The 16,818-nt window shown below is 43.3% G+C and overlaps 1 long non-coding RNA gene across 1 annotated transcript in view; it reads left to right on the top strand.

Moving 5' to 3' along the window:
• Window positions 1-569: 569 nt before the first annotated feature.
• LOC118001777 overlaps window positions 570-16,818 on the top strand; it is a 111,367-nt gene continuing 95,118 nt past the window's right edge. Inside the window, exons 1-2 of the long non-coding RNA XR_004676837.1 lie at window positions 570-2,436; window positions 12,651-12,778. This is a non-coding gene — a long non-coding RNA (uncharacterized LOC118001777). The remainder of the gene's footprint in view (window positions 2,437-12,650; window positions 12,779-16,818) is intronic.

Raw genomic sequence — 16,818 nt, 5'->3', positions numbered from 1 at the left:
CAATCAGAAGATGAGGGGCACCTGGGTGGCTCAGTCGGTTGAGCCCCGGACTCTTGGTTTCAGCTCAGGTCATGATCTCAGGATCCTGGGATCAAACCCCTCGAGTGGGGCTCTGTGCTCAGCATGGAGTCTGCTGTCCCTCTCTCTCCCCCTCTGCTGCTCTAGTTGTTCAGCAAATAAAAATGTTTCCCTTATTACACTAAAACTCTCTTCTTAGGTGTGTGGGTGGGACAGACAACACTTGATGAATGCTGTCAGCCTCTGTTTGTTTTACAGGTGTAGAAACTGGGATGACTAGAATACAGTCTTACACTCACACTTGACAGATTTTTGGAGCTATAAAACAGTTATACTCACTCTTGTCTCAATATTCCCATCCTTGAAATGGGGACGGTAATAGTTATAAGAATTACATTACTGTATTTTTTAAAAAGATTTTATTTATTTATTTTAGAGAGAGAGTGAGCAGGGGAAGGTGCAGAGGGGCAGGGAATGAGAATCTGAAGCAGACCCACCCTCAGCACAGAGCCCCACACAGGGCTCAATCCCACAACCCTGAGATCATGACCTGAGCTGAAACCAAGAGTCAGGCTCGACTGAATGAACCACCCAGGTGCCCCAGTTACTGTATATTTTGATGTGACTTGAAGACTCTGCAAAAGCTAAGGTTATCACTCATTTGCATGTCTAAATGGGACTGTTCATCAATTTTCGCCCACCTGCCTTTGGTGTCCCCCAGACCTGCACCTGCCGCCTGTCCCCCCACCCCTGCACCTGCACAAAGGTCATGCCTGCTCACCTCCTCTGCAGAGACATGCACACCAGGCCTTCCTACGGTCCGGGGCGCTTCCTCCAGACAAGGACAAAGCAGGGCATGAGGTCGGGACACCCTGGGTTTCGGACCCGGAGTACCCGGACCCTGAACATGAGCGAGGTTTGGAGAAGCCGCTATTCAAACCTTGGCTGTGGGGCTTCTCTGGCCAGTTGGAGGGTGTTGTCTTGTACCGTTCACCAGGCGGTGCTCCACGCCCTTCCTTGCGCTGTTGTCCGTCCCTGCCCACCCTCTGACCCCTATGCAGGAGGCGAGTTTCTATAACTTACTAACATTTCTCTTTCCAGTTTAGCCTCCGAGTGGTAATCAAAGATTTTGCCCGAGGAGGGCAGCCAGCTCCCAGCCTGCCTCCAGCCAGGCTTTGCTGGCGTGGCTCTGTGAGAGATAGCCCCCCATCGATGACTCCTTTGGGAAGGGGGCTGGTGGGTGCCTCTGTCCAGGATCAGCTCTGTTACGGTTCACTGTTCATCAGTCTCCAAACTGCGTCTTTTCGATTGTAATGCTAAGCGTTTCTTTTCTTTCCTAAACAGTACTTTATGATCGATTCCTGGGTTTTGTTTTAAGCACTTTGAAGAAGCAGGACGGCCTCCCCCCAAAATTTGATCTGGATCTCAAGAGGGCTGATGCTACACTCACAGTAAGAGGGTATATGAGAAGTTGATCACACACGTATGGAGGCTTTTGGGGAGAGCAGGCAGGCTCTCCTTGCTGGCCTGAAATGTCAGGAGAGACATTTGACCTGTCTCCTACCCCCAAAGAGGGAGCACTTGGGCCTTCTCAGCTCTCTCAGGTGTGGATGGAGGGGGAGTGGGTGGGGGAGGCTTAAAAGCTGTCAGGGAACATCAAAAAAGGGGACCATACTTTTTATTATAGGTTTATTTTGGATTTAAGAACAACTGTTCAAAATACAGAGACATTTTGTCACATGAGACAGGGTTTACCTGTCCTTAACTGATAACCAGATTCAAGGGTTTGGAAGTCTGTGGGCAACAAAGCCAGCAACACAGCCCATCTCACTTCCTCACACGCCCCATGTGAACTAAGTCACCAGCAGATGACCTCCTGACACTGTGAGCGTGAAGCCTCAGGTCACGACTCTCCGGAAACATAAGAGGTGATTAAAATTGTCTTTAGCATTTATTTCAAAATTATTTCCTTGTTCAAAGTCTCAATGGCCCTATTAGCGAGGAAATTCAATTTCAAATGAGGATCCTTATGCTGCTTATTTCCAGATTTACATCTCCAGTGGGCACCTGTCACCTGAGATCCAGCAGGTGTATCTCCATCTGCGTGGAGAAAGCATCCCAGAGGGAACGTGCTCCCAGTACAGCGCCTGATTTACCCTCACAACTTGACCTTTCTCTTAACTTTCCCATCTTCCCAGTTGGACTATCCAAGATTCTAGAAGTCACTACTCTCACCCTCAAAAGTCATGTGGGTAGAGTTACAAAACAGAACCCAAATCTTAACCTCTCTTTTCGCTCTGCTTCCCCCAAGCCATCTCCGCAGGCTGTTTTCCTGCCTGCGCCCTGCAGGAACCCGAAGCAGCCCCCGTCTCGGTTCCTGTGCCCCTGCTGTGGGTTGAACTGTGTCCCCCCCAAGAGGTATGTTGAAGTCCTGACCCGTGGGAATTTTGAATGTGACCTATTTATTTATTTATAGATTTACTTATTTATTTTAGAGAGACAGAGAGAGAGAGTGCACGTGCGAGTAAGCACATGGGGAGGGGTAAGGGGACAGGGAGAGAGAGTCTTAAGTAGATTCCACTCTGAGCATGGAGCCTGACTCGGGGCTTGATCTCATGATCCTGAAATCGTGACCTGAGCTGAAACTAAGAGTCAGATGCTTAACTGACTGAGCCACCCAGCCATCCCGAATGTGACCTATTTAGAAATAGGGTCTGCAGGTGCAATGAAGTCCATCCTTAGGGTGGGTCCTGATCCAGTCTGACTGGTGTCCTTATCAGAGAAGACACACACACACACACACACACACAGGGAAGGAACCATGGGAAGATCGAGGCAGAGTTTGGAGTGATGCAGCCACAAGCCCACGAACACTGGGGACACCAGAAGCGGAAGAGGCAATGAAAGATCTTCCCCTCATAGTATTGAATCACTGTATTGTGCACCTGAAACTAATATAACACTGGATGTTAAGTAACTGGAGTTAAAATAAAAACTAAAAAAAAAAAGAAAAGAAAAGAAACTACATTATCTCTTTACAAAAAGAAAATAAGAAAATTTAGTTGAGTCTTTCAATATTGTATTGAATAGTAGGTAGCTGGAGTTCAGTTCTAGTAACTATCATCAACAGGGAGAGCCCATCATGTCATAATTTACATATATAGAAGCATCTTTCAACTGTAAAGTACTACCTAAAACATTGTTAACAATTAAATGTGTTGCATGGACAAATAAGGATAGTGTGTCATACACAAAGTTATAATCACAACCTTTTGAGCGGAGGTCTGCAGAAGAAAAAAATCTAATTAATAAATTGAGACCTTGCAATAGGAAAAAAAAAAAAGAAGAAGAAGAAAGATCCTCTCCTAGAGGCTTCTGAAGGAGTGTGACCCTGTCAACACCATGATTTGGGGCTTCTGGCTTCCAGAGCTGTGAGGTAATCAGCTTCTGCTGTTTGACGCCCCCCACTTTGTGGTACTTCGCTCCTGCAGCTTTAGGAAGCTAATATAAGCCCTATAATCACCTTTTCACAAAGGATCCAGTGGGATCTTTTGAAACTGAATTCAGATTGTGTCCTTCTTCTGTATCAAAACCTCTACTGATTTTCCTTGGAAATTGGGATAAAATCCAAACTCTACACGAAGTTCCAGGACGCCTGGCACATCTGGCCCCACTATCTCTGACCTCATCTCTTACCCCTTTCTCTGTTCCTTATCTTCAGGACAAGCAGCCTGTTTGCATGTGGGACCTCACTTGCTAACATGGGATCTTTTTATTTGCTTGTCCTCTGTCCCCAAACGAATCAGCTGGAGTCACAAACCTTGCCCCACATATTAACCCTATTTGATTTCCTCCAGAGCGCTTATCCTCATGTGACATTTCTGTACTAGTTCGTTGGTGGTCCCCGCGCCTTCTAGGGGGAGCTCGTGAGACCTCAGCCTTGTCTGTGCAGGGCTGTGTCCTCAGTGTCCAGAACAGGGCCCTCCACTGCAGAGCGGGGCTTCATGGATGTTTGGTGAATGAATGTATAGCACGTGAAAATGTTTAAAGAAGGGTTTTGCTTTTATTAGGGACACCAGTAAATGAAAGAAACTTAATATTTACTGAATTTATTGACATTTTTAAAAGTATGCACGCATAAGTGCAATTCATGCTTTTCCTCAACTAATCTCCCTTGGTTCTTAATCCAGAAAGAGTAGTCAAACCTCACTGGGGAGAGGCCCACAGACATCTCCCAACCCCTACTGTCTAGGCAAACACCTGCTTTGCCATGAAACAAGAGTATCTTAGTCTAAGGGAGGCTCATTGCACCCTTTCCAAGGGCCAGTACTTAACAAAGTTAAGTACTGCTTGATCAAACAATTGTGACCAAGTGTTAACGCAGTACTTCTAGGTGAAGAGTAGGAAGGTAGTCAGTGCATCATTCTGTCATTTCACTCTAGGCTTGAACATTTTCAGAATGAAAAGTTGGAAAAAAATTAGCCAAAAAAATACTGTATGATTTCAAATTGCCTTTAGGAAAATTTTCTGCTGTAAGATTAAAGGACTAACGGCAGGTTTGTGTTAGACAATTGACTGTAGACTATTTGGTTAGTTCAGGAATACAATGCATTTGTGGGCCAATATGTATATTTTATGTGTTTTTAAGGTCAGTCAGAGGTTTTTCCAACAAACCAGGGCAAAATTTGCAGGTCACAATTGTGTCTTTTTCCTGCTGCGGAAAACTTGAGGTGTAGTTTTCATGGGTGAATGGTACTTGTCTCAGAAGGGACCTCAGCTCTCAGAGCCTCTCAGGGAGGACTTGGCTTCTGTGGAGCTTCAGGTGTCTTTCTAGGTCCCCCTGAAACTGTGTCAGGTGACTCCAGACTCAGGAACCAGGAGTCTATCCCACTTTCCTGAAAAGTGATCCTTCTTTCCAAAATATGATAATGCCTTGAGGTCTCATAAATGGTTGTCCCTCTGTGTTAGAAAACTTTTGCCTCCAGAAAGCCAATGTTAAAGGGCAGGTGGGTTAGCTGGAATTCCAGAAACCCCTGGACACACGAACCAAAGAGGTGAGAGTGAGGTCATTGTTCTGCCCACTATTTCTCTGACCCTGGAAGCTACCAGTGAACTTGTTGCAACTTCAGCTCCTTTCAGAGGGTCACCCAGGTGCTTGGAATCTTCAAGGGTGACTTACGTTTGTGCAAGAGTAAATGTCTCAGGCTTCACTGGTCAATGTGGTTGCTGCAGGCAAACCCATTGCCACTGATGGTGGGGATCCCTAGGATCCCTCTTCCCAGGACTTGGTGAGTCACTGCTGGACCACCCAGATCTTCTGGAAATGTTCCTTTCTAGCAGGTTCCTCATTCTCTCTGGGAAAGACTCTAGGCTGACTTGCTCCTGGTTTTGCAGACACATGTGGGCAGGTCTGACTCATGATGAATGTAGCTTAAGCATAGGTGGGGACCCCTGCTCATAAAGGATTAGCAGGAGCTTTTCAGACTAGTTCAGAAAGTGATTGTAATATAACTTTGGGTGGGGAGTGGACAGAAAATTCTACAAGATGGGGAGATTTCTAGGGAGGGCAGGCCCTTGTGGGATGTTGGCAGGGCTGGCTTCATTGCCCAGAGATTCATGTAGTCACATGGGGCCCAGCCCTCGGAGATCCTTGCTCTGTGGCTGCCATCTTGAAATTCTTCATAATTTTATCTGCATTTATGTTTTGTAAGTGAAGTCCAGTGGGATGATGCAGCATGTGCAGGGGCCTCCCACTGCCTCCCTGGAACACATCTGCAGTTGCCTGCACCCTGCCTCCTGGAGCCTGGATCCTGCCCAGGTCTCTCTCCCTATCCCTGGCCCAAACCCATGCTACCCTCTATCCTGAGGCATTGGTTGGGGAGGTCCAGGTTCTCCTGCTCCCTCCACAGTCAGCCTTTCAGACTGGGCAGGGCAGTGGTCATCCTTCCCTGGGCTGGCCATGCCCAATTTGGGCAGAGCACTCGCCACTTGGTCCAGGTACCCAGTACATTCCTGCATAAAGATTGCAATCCCTTGGGGTCACCCATTCCCTGAGGATTAGAGCCATGAGCCCAAGGAAAGGGGAGGCTCACTTACGCTCTCCACTGGTGCTCTGATTTTCATTTGGCTTTGGGTTCCGCAAATTCTATAGCTGGCCCTGCATGCTGGGAACCTAGCAGCTAAGCAGAGAGGAGAGAGATAGGGCAGCAGATTAACTCTTCCTATGTATTAATTCCATCACCATTTGGCCCTGGTCTCAGATGATGAAACTTACCTTTAAGAAACTTTGTTGACACTGTCCAGATTTCTTGATTTTATTCACATCATTTTGTCTGTCCTGGAATGTTTTCTACTAGGCTTTCTGATTTTCCAGCTTCTCCTTTTTTTTAGGGCTCATATTGACTCATCTGTCTCATAAGACTTTTGATCCCTCCCTCCAGGCAACATTGCTGACTTTCTGCACTGAACTCAAGGCTGCATCTTTCCCAGCTCTATTTGTGAATTAAACAGATTCCTTCTTTTTAATTTCAATTTTTATTTATTTTTTTCTTTTTTGAACCTCTTTCTTTTATTTTTTATTTAATTATTTTTTAAAATGTAAATTCAATTAATTAACATATAATGAATTAGTTTCAGAGGTAGACTTTAGTGATTCATCAGTCGCATATAACCCCCAGTGTTCATTACATCAGGTGCCCTCCTTAATGCCCATCACCCAGTTACCCCATCCCCACACCCCCGCCCCTCCAGCAACCCTCAGTTTGTTTCCTATGATTAAGAGTCTCCTATAGTTTGTCTCCCTCTCTGATTTCATCTTGTTTTATTTTTTCCCTCCCTTCCCTATGATCCTGTTTTGTTTCTTAAATTCCACATATGAGTGTGATCGTATGATAATTGTCTTTCTCTGATTGACTTATTTCTCTTAGCATAATACCCTCTAGTTCCATCCACATTGTTGAAAATGGCAAGATTTCATTTTTTTGATGGCTGAGTAGTATTCCATTGTATATATATATATACCATATTTTTTTATCCATTCATCTGTTGATAGACATCTTTGGTCTTTTCACAGTTTGGCTATTGGGGACACTGCTGCTATAAACATTGGGGTTCACATACCCCTTCGGATCCCTACATTTGTATCTTTGGGGTAAACACCCAGTAGTGCAATTGCTGGGTCGCAGGGTAGCTCTATTTTCAACTCGCCGAGGAACCTCCACACTGTTTTCCAGAGTGGCTGCTCCAGCTTGCATTCCCAATAACAGTGTAAGAGGTAAACAGATTTCTTATTGCACCTCCAGGGTTCATTGTTTGGCATCATTACTGAAATTTTCATGTGTTTATATTTTGTTTACATTACTGTGTTCTTGGCTCAGTCTCCTAGGTAGAGTAGATGCATGCAAAAATGTTTGTTGATTGAATGACATGTTGGGTGTATTGCAGCATTTTTAACAAATAAGGGCATTAAGGCCATGATTCCTTTGGAAGTGACTGATTGGTTGCAATCAAACTTTCAACTTGCTTGATCTTGGGAAGAAGTAACAACAAATTAGAAACTGACAACTGAAAAAGGAATATTTCAGCCAGAAGATATGGTTTCTACAGCAGTGGATTCGTTTGATTTGAACCCTGTTTTTAGTAATCATGAGGTCATTAAAGCTCTGAGTGATTAAACATAATTCTCACTGTGATATGAGCATGTGTGTCCTCCCAGACCCACAGATTGTTTTGTACCCCTAATCATGAGGGCGAGTGGGATTCTGGGAATTCAGGCAATCCTGCTTCAGTCATTGCTTGGCATTTGAAAGCCCACCCAGCCTGGTGCCAATGTATTTGGGCGGTACTTCACCTTCCTCTCTGCTGAATTTTCCCCCTGACTTGGGTGACATCCTGTGTCTTTGGAATTACGGCAACTTTCACTGCAGGATCCTCCACAGGAGGGCCCCCCAGTGCTGTGAAGCCCCTAGAACCCAAAGGGTTGAATTTCATCAAAAGATGCTTCTTTTTGGTCTTCTTTTTTTTTTTGCAAGTTTTTTTTAAAATTTTATTTTATTATGTTATGTTAGTCACCATACAATACATCATTAGTTTTTGATGTAGTGATTCACGATCCATTGTTTTCGTATAACACCCAGTGCTCCATGCAGTACGGGCCCTCCCTAATACCCATCACTGGGCTAACCCATCCCCCCACCCCCTCCCCTCTAAAACCCTCAGTTTGTTTCTCAGAGTCCATAGTCTCTCATGGTTCATCTCTCCGATTTTCCCCCCTTCGTTTTTCCCTTCCTTCTCCTAATGTCCTCCATGCTATTCCTTATGTTCCACAAATAAGTGAAACCATATGATAATTGACTTTCTCTGACTTATTTCCCTTAGCATAATCTCCTCCAGTCCCATCCATGTTGATGTAAAAGTTGGGTATTCATTCTTTCTGATGGCTGAGTAATATTCCATTGTATATATGGACCACATCTTCTTTATCCATTCAGAGGGTTCCCCTTTCTCCACAACCTCTCCAACATTTGTTGTTTCTTGCCTTGTCAACTTTTGCCATTCTAACTGGTGTAAGGTGGTATCTCAACGTGGTTTTGATTTGAATTTCCCTGATGACTAATGATGATTAACATTTTTCATGTGTCTGTTAGCCATTTGTATGTCTTCTTTGGAGAAGTGTCTGTTCATGACATAACAGACACTTCTTTTTGGTCTTCTAATGATGAAGGTGAACACATGGGCCATTAGCTTCATTTTCTGAGGATTTTTGAGGTCATGCTTTAAAAATCATGAATGAAGTTAACATCTCCATTTTATGTGGTGCATGAGTCCCACACGTGGAGTTCTTGTTTTTTTGCTTGGGTGGAGGAGAGCTGCGGAGGTGCTTTCGTCCCGGGAGCTCCTGAGGAGTTTAAAAACAGAGGCTCTGGGTTGAATGAAAAGGTCTCTATTCTTTCTTAAAATATTCACAGGATCTCATGCCAGAAAGCAAAACAAGATTGCTCCATTAGTCACCCAACAATGAAAGGAGAAAACCACCCACTTTTCCAAGCTTCCTTTCAAAGTAACCTCAAAGACCCTGATGGATTCACGGAATTAATTAGAAATAGTAATGACACACTGAGATGGGTAATATTGTCTCTAGATGACATTTCAGAATGCCCTGAGGATCCTCTACTCCCTCAGCCCCAACTCACTGCCACCCTTGGATACAGACCCTTGTCCCTCCTGACAGTGGCTCAGTTGTCCCTCCCCCCATGTTGCCACTGACAACCTGGGCCTTCTCGGATGTAATTTTCAGGCTTCTAGCCCTCCAGGGACATTTAAAAATAGCTGGTTAAAGGGTGCCTGGGTGGCGCAGTCAGTTAAGCCTCCAACTTTTGGTTTCAGCTCAGGTCATGAACTCAGGGTCCTGGGATTGAGACCCGAGTTGGGCTCCATGCTTGGCAGGGAGTCTGCTCAAGATTCTCTCTCTCCCTCTCCATCTGCCCCTCCCACCCCCTCTCTAAAATAAATAAATCTTAAAAAAAGAAAAAGCTAGTCACATACTTGACCATAAAGGAAATCTCAACAAAACCAAAGGATTAGCATCATCAATAATAAAAAGTCTGACCAAAATACAACACAATGTGAAAGCAACAACTCAAAAGATATCCAAAATGTGTTATATAAGTATTTAAAAAATTAAACAAATACTTCCAAATGATTCATAGGTCAAAGAAAATATCATAATGGGGAATTTAAATATTTTGAACTGAATAATAATAAAACCACTACCACAAATTGTGGGATGTAGCTGAAGCAATATGTATACAGGGAAACTTTTGGCTTTAAATGTATTTATAAAAAAAGTTTCATGAATCAGTGAGCTGAGTTTCAACTTAAGAAGTAAGGAAAAGAGCAATAGAGTAAATCCCAAAAAGGATAAAGACAAATAAAAAGGACAAAGAGCAGGAATAATAAAATAGCATTTTAAAAACCCACAGGGGAGTAAAATGAAACTAAGCTTTCTCATCTGTAGAAAGGAAGTGCTAAAATCCACTTGAAAGTGAAGTTGTGAAGGTCACATGTCATACTTTGTACAAAAGCACTTTGTAAATGGCGGAGAACTATTCATATGCACTTCTGTCCTTGTTTCATTTTTCCAGCACATTCTTACTACTTACCTGCTCTGTGCCAGACAACTTGCCTGGCAGCCGGGGGCCCAATGCCTACTGGGAACTTACCCTCTATAAGGGTAGTGGAAATTATAATATCTATCCAATATGGCCCAAATCGGTGCGTGTGACAAAGGAGACACATAATAGAGCCTAGGAGGTTATATGTAGGGGCAGAAATTTTCCTTTCTTCTCTTCTAGGTTCTTTGGCTGGTCTAATAATTAAATTGATACAAGACAGATTAACAGGAGAAAAATAAAAGTTTAGTGAACATGTATATGCAGGGGCCGAGGGCAGGCTGCCCCAAAAAGTGCCTCTCTTGGCGCATTGATTATTATTATTTTTTTATTATTTTAAATAAAAGTTACTTAAGAAACAGCCAGTGGCAAGGACACTCAGACCCTCCTTTGTCGCCCTGAAAGCAGGAAATAAATCTCCAATATGAAAAATACCCTCCCTGTACTAAGAAGTAAAAAGATATTCCTAACCCCAGAGATTTGGGACTTTAAAGCCAAGAAAGCTGTAGAAACAAATCTTATTTTCCTCTAATCTACTACCTCAACCCAAATCTGCTTGGAATTCCCTACTAATTAAAGCTCCTAAATACCTCTTTTCCCTTCACCTGGCACACTTCTCCCTCCATCCCACCTCCTGACCTCCAAAATCAAGGTGCCAGCCAATTCAGCTCCCGTGAGAGCCTCTTTCTGGCCTTCAGACGGCTGCCTTCTCGCTACGTGCTCACATGGCAAACAGAAATCTTTCTCTCTTCCTTTTCTTATAAACCACTAATGCCATCATGAGGGCCCCAACCTCATGACCTCAAACCTAATCCTAATTACTGCCAAAGAGCCTCATCTCCAAATTGAGATGGGACTCATCTCCCACCAGGTGTTAGGGCTTCAGTACATGAATTGGGGGGTGGAGGGGGACATTATTCAGTGCACAATTAGAGGCATAGGCTTATGTCATAACCGTGAAGGGAAAAGCATGTGGGACAGAAAGGACCAGTGTGGCTGGAGCCCAGTGGGCTGTGGAGGGGGATGGGGTCACAGGTAGGAAGGAGCCCTGTGGGCCCTGGTAGGCCATGTTTGGAGTTTTGCTTTCTAAGAGCAATGGGAAATAGTGGCAGTATTTAATTTGGGGCACAGAATGGATGGAAAGAAGAGAGAAGGAACATAGGGGACCATTTGGAAGGCCTGCGTGGTCTAGGTGAAAGGTGAACTGATGGAGGCTGGGATGAAGGTGGCAGAGGCAGAGATGGGGAGAAGAGGTGGGTTTGAGCAATATCTTGAAGATAAAATCTAGAGATGAAGGATATAGATCCAGATACCCTACTGGCCCCCATTGAAAGGGATGATCTAAGGGGTGCCTCCCTGGCATGCAGTCTTTGCATGTGGACCTACCAGTTTATCTACCAGACAGGGGCCCTGAAATCCTGTCTTTAGGCACCCAGGGTCAAAAGACAACAAGGCTGCTGACCTGTTGGTTATGACATAAGCCTATGCTTCTGGGTAATTAATAACAGTTTGGGGAAGTGAATCTTTGTGGGTCACATGTACAATATCTTCATGAATAAGGTTTTCTGGGAAGATGCGCCAGATGCTTACCAAACCTGAACCTTGGTATAGTTAGTCTACATTTCTTCCTGGGTGCACAGTCAGACTACAGTTCCCAGTCTCTCCTGCAGTTAGGTAAGGCCACATGACTGAGTTCTGGCTAATGGAATGTGGATGGAATTAATGTGGATAATTTCCAGAGCTGGCCTAGAAAAACCTCTCATGCAGGAGCCTGATTTTTCCTCCTTTCTGCTGAAGGGATGGTGAGTCCTCAAATGACCTTGGGAATCAGCTGTCAAAGATGGCTCAGACCCTAAATGTTTACACGAACCACACCCTACTTCCAGTTGGATTTTATATATGTGAGCAATAACCTTCTATAACATTAAGCCACTGGAAGTTGGGAGTTTGTTATATAGCAGTTCACTGCAATACTCTGTTGTGCACTGAATAATGTCCCCCTCCACCCCCCCAATTCATGTACTGAAGCCCTAACACCTCAATTTGGAGATGAGGCTCTTTGGCAGTAATTAGGATTAGGTTTGAGGTCATGAGGTTGGGGCCCTCATGATGGCATTAGTGGTTTATAAGAAAAGGAAGAGAGAAAGATTTCTCTGTTTGCCATGTGAGCACATAGCGAGAAGGCAGCCGTCTGAAGGCCGGAAAGAGGCTCTCACGGGAGCTGAATTGGCTGGCACCTTGATTTTGGATTCCCAGCCTCCAGAACTGTGAGAAATAAGTGTTTGTTCTTCAAGCTGCCCAGTCTGTTATTTTGTTAACCCAGCCCAAGCAGACACACTAATCTGACTAGCTGAGTGCGATTGAACCAGGTAGTCACGTTCTGAGAATTCCTTCTGAAGACCTTTGTTTTCCAAGCATCTGTTTTAGTGTATCTGCTTATTCTCACTTCCCTGTTTCTTCCAGGTTTCACTGGCCCCATATTTCTCAACTGTGCCCAGCCAAACACCATCAGCAGTAGAGAGAGAACAATGTGTACTACCAGAATGCTCGGGGGCTTCCTGATGCTGCTTGGACTTGCATTTGAAGTCACGGTATGTCTGAGGGTTCATGCTGGGACTCTGGGAAGACCCCCTACTAAACATAGGTCCCCCACCCTCTGCTCCCACTCCAGTCTCCCTGCCCTTATTCTGAGGCAAATGACTACTGGGCTTAATCGGGAGTGGGGTGCAAGGGGACTTCGGGCTCTGAGGAGCCCCAGGGGTAAGGTTGACATAAGTTCCATGTGCATGTGCTTGAGCTACCTGGTCTTGAAGAGGCCAAGGGGCAACTGAATGGGTGGGCTGGGTCTTTCCTGCCTTTGACCCTGACATGGACGCTTTGGCCTCAATAGAGACTGAGCACCTCTGCTTTAGTGACCTGGACCACACAGGTGAGAGGGCAGCTACCATCAGGGCACGTGAAAGCAGGAGCCAATGATGCAAAACAATATCCCCTCTCAGGTTCTTGCCTAGAGAGAGGAAGACCCGGCAAAACAAACAGGGCTGCTGGAGGAGACACAAGACAATTTGAATTTTAAAAAATATTAGTGTATTGAAGGAGATTTAAATATAGCACAAAAAAACTTTCTGGAGCTAAAAATCATAACTTCCTAACCAAATACAATTCAAGAGATTAATTAAAGGAGAGGAAAATCACCAGGGGATCTGAATTAGCATCCTAGAAAATCAAAGGCAAGAAATATTTTGACATAGAGCAAAGATAAGAAGAGACGGAAAGCAAGTGGAAAAGATAAGAAGCTTGGAAGGTAGATCCTAAAACCTTGAACTGTGAGTAGTGGGAGCAGAAAGAGGGAAAGGAGCAACAGAGGAGGGGCAACTACTATACTAATGATAACAGAAGACTTTCCTGAACTGAAGCAGACTTGAGCCCGTTTCTTTTTTTCCTCTTAAAAATTTTAATAGATTTTATTTTTTAGGGTAGTTTTAGGTTTACAGCAAAATTGAGCAGATGGCACGGAGAGTTCCCATAGACCCACTCCCCACCACCCCGAAGCCTCCCTGACCATCAACATCCCCTGCCAGAGTGTTCACTGGTTACAGTAAATGAATCCACACTGACCTTATTATTGTCCATAGTTCACACTGGGCTTTCCCTTATGATGTACCTTCCATGGGTTTGGGCAAAGGCACAATGTTGTGTATCCATCATTACAGTATCATATAGAGTAGCTTCACTGCCCTACAAATCCTGTGTTCCTTCTATCCATCCTCTACCAACCCCTGGCAACCACTGACCTTTTCACTGCCTCCATAGTTTTGCCTTTTCCAAAATGTCATATAGTTGGAATCATATAGTATACAGCTTTTCCAGATTGGTTTTTTTTTTTTCACTTGGTAGCATGCATTTAAGGTTCTTCTGTGTTTTTTTCATGGATTGATGTCTTATGTCTTTTCATCCCTGAGTAGTATTCCATTGTCAGGACATATCATGTTTATATATCCATTCACCTACAGAATAATATCTAAGTTATTTCCAAGTTTTGACAATTATGAATAAACTCCCAGAAATATCTGAGCGTGGGTTTTTTATGTGGAGATAAGTTTTCAATTCACTTGGGTAAATATTAGGGAGTGCAATTGCTGGATTGTATGATGAGGGTATGTTTAGTTTTGGAAGAAAGGGTCTTGCAGAGCGGCTGTGCCATGTTGCGTGCCCCCCAGCAGTGAGTGGGAGTCCCTGCAGCTCCACGTCCTCGCCAGCATTTGGTGTTGTCAATGTTCCAGATTTTGGCCAGGCCAGTTGGTGTGCAGTGGCATCTCATCATTGTTTTAAGTTGTATGTTTTAAGTTCCATGCGATGTGGAACATCTTTTCATATGCTTGTTTGTCATTTGTATGTCTTCTCTGGTGAGGTGTCTGTTCAGATCTTCGGCTCATTTTTAAATTGGGTTGTTTGTTTTCTTAGTGGTGAGTTTGAAACTTCTTTGCATAACAGCACTGGGTGTTATATGCAACTGGTGAATCACTAAATCCTACCGCTGAAACTAATAATACACTATAAGTTAACTAAATTGAATTTAATTTAAAAAATTATAAAAAAATTTTGATAAACAGTCTTTTATCAGATATGTCTTTTGCAACTGTTTTCTCCCAGTCTGTGGCTTGTCTTCTCATTTTCTTGAAAGTCTGCCTTTTTAAAAGAGTTAGCCCAGATTGAGGCCAATTTGTTGAGAAAAAGCATGTGTCCAGGCATTTTCTAGTAACAATGTAGAACTTTAAGAATAGAGGGAAAAATATTTTTCTAAGTGCCTCTAGGCAGAAAGAATTAGGAAAGAGTCAGCCCTGCTGTGGACTCCACATGTGACCCAGCTGATCCTTCATCCTCCTTGATATTCTTCTCATGGTTCCGGCATGTCTGTCTCTCTTAGCATCCCTCCTTTATCATGGCTTTTCCCCTAATGAATCTTTGTACTCTTGATATAAATATACACATCCAGACCTGACAGCTGTACTTCTAGGGACTGAAATCTATAGAAATAAAAACACTGGGAAGGAATAACACATGTGTAAGGATGTCTATAGCAGCAAAAAAAAAAAAAAAAAAAAAAAGAGAAAAAAAAAAAAAATATAAAGAAGGTTAAAAAAAAAAAAAAAAAAAAAAAAAAAAAAAAGATAAACAAAGAAAGGTAATACTTACTATCAGGGAAATAGTCAAACAGTTTATAGGATAGATTGAAGTATTACACAAGCATTAAAGAGGATGAAGGGAAATACACCAGTGGACTTGATAGTGATGAGTGAGAAAATCAAGAATCAGAAAACTGTGTGATATGTTCACAGTACATGTACATAAGACATGTTTATAAGTGTAAGTATATGGAACTCAAGAATGTAAGTTCAACTAACACGGGGACTTTATTGTTTACCCTGTAATCTATAATGCTTAGCAGACCAGTATAAATTTAGAGAAAAAATTAGAAAAGCAGATACCAGATTGAGAGATTACCAGTGTGTGTGGTTATATGGGTAAAGGGGTCCAAGAAAAAATGGTTTATATATTACCATATTTATATATTTATGTAACAGACTATGTATGTTTGAAGAAATTTTTTTAAATTAAAAAAAAATTTAAGGTTTATTTATTTATCCGAGAGAGAGAGAGAGAGAACATGAGTGGGGAGGCAGAGGGAGAGGGAAAGAGAATCTCAAGCAGACCTCATGCTGAGTGCTTGGAGTCCCACCTGGGGCTTGACGTGGGGCTCAACATGGGGCTCAATCTCAGGACCCTGAGATCATGACCTGAGCCAAAACCAAGAGTCAGATGCTCACCTGAGTGCGCCACCCAAGCACCCCTGTTTGAAGAAAATTTTTTTTTTAAGATTTTATTTACTTATTTTTGAGAGAGAGCACAAGCAGGGGTAGGGGCAGAGGGAGAAGCAGACTCCCCAGTGAGCAGGGAGCCCAGTGCGAGGCTTGATCCCAGGATCCTGGGATCATGACCTGAGCCGAAGGCAGAGGCTTAACTGACTGAGCCACCCAGGTGCCCCTGAAGAAATTTTTAAAAGTAAAACTAACCAAAAAGGTTTGTGCAAACTTTACATTCTACTTCATTGCATATTTATGCTTATACATAATGTGTGTATTCATTTTAATTTAAAAATATTTTAAAAGAAAATGTTTTAAATTATTTACATGGAGCTCTCTCAAAAGATTTATTCTCAATTCAAACAGTAACTGTGGTATTAAAGAATGGTTAATTTTTAGGTGTGGTAATAGTATTGTGGTGATGGTAAACCAACTCTGGTCTTTGTGAAATACACACTGAAGTATTTATGGATGAACTGATAGGGTGTCTGGGACGGGCACGTGGAAGAAGTCTGGCCTGTGCTGACAGGTGTTGAAGCTGGGTGATGTGGACATGGAGGATTCATTATATTATTATAATTATCCTGTTGAAATTGTATACTATTTTTTTTTTTAAATATATATTTTTTTAATTTTATTTATTTGAGACAGAGAGAATGAGAGAGAGAGAGCACATGAGAGGGGGGAGGGTCAGAGAGAGAAGCAAGCTCCTTGCTGAGCAGGGAGCCCGACGCGGGACTCGATCCAGGGACTCCAGGATCATGACC

This window comes from Mirounga leonina, unplaced genomic scaffold, assembly GCF_011800145.1.
Source record: "Mirounga leonina isolate KUSES-001 unplaced genomic scaffold, KU_Mleo_1.0 Mir_54, whole genome shotgun sequence".
NCBI lineage: Eukaryota > Metazoa > Chordata > Mammalia > Carnivora > Phocidae > Mirounga > Mirounga leonina.
Note: the sequence above shows the minus strand (reverse complement) of the source record. Positions and strands in the feature narration are given on the sequence as shown.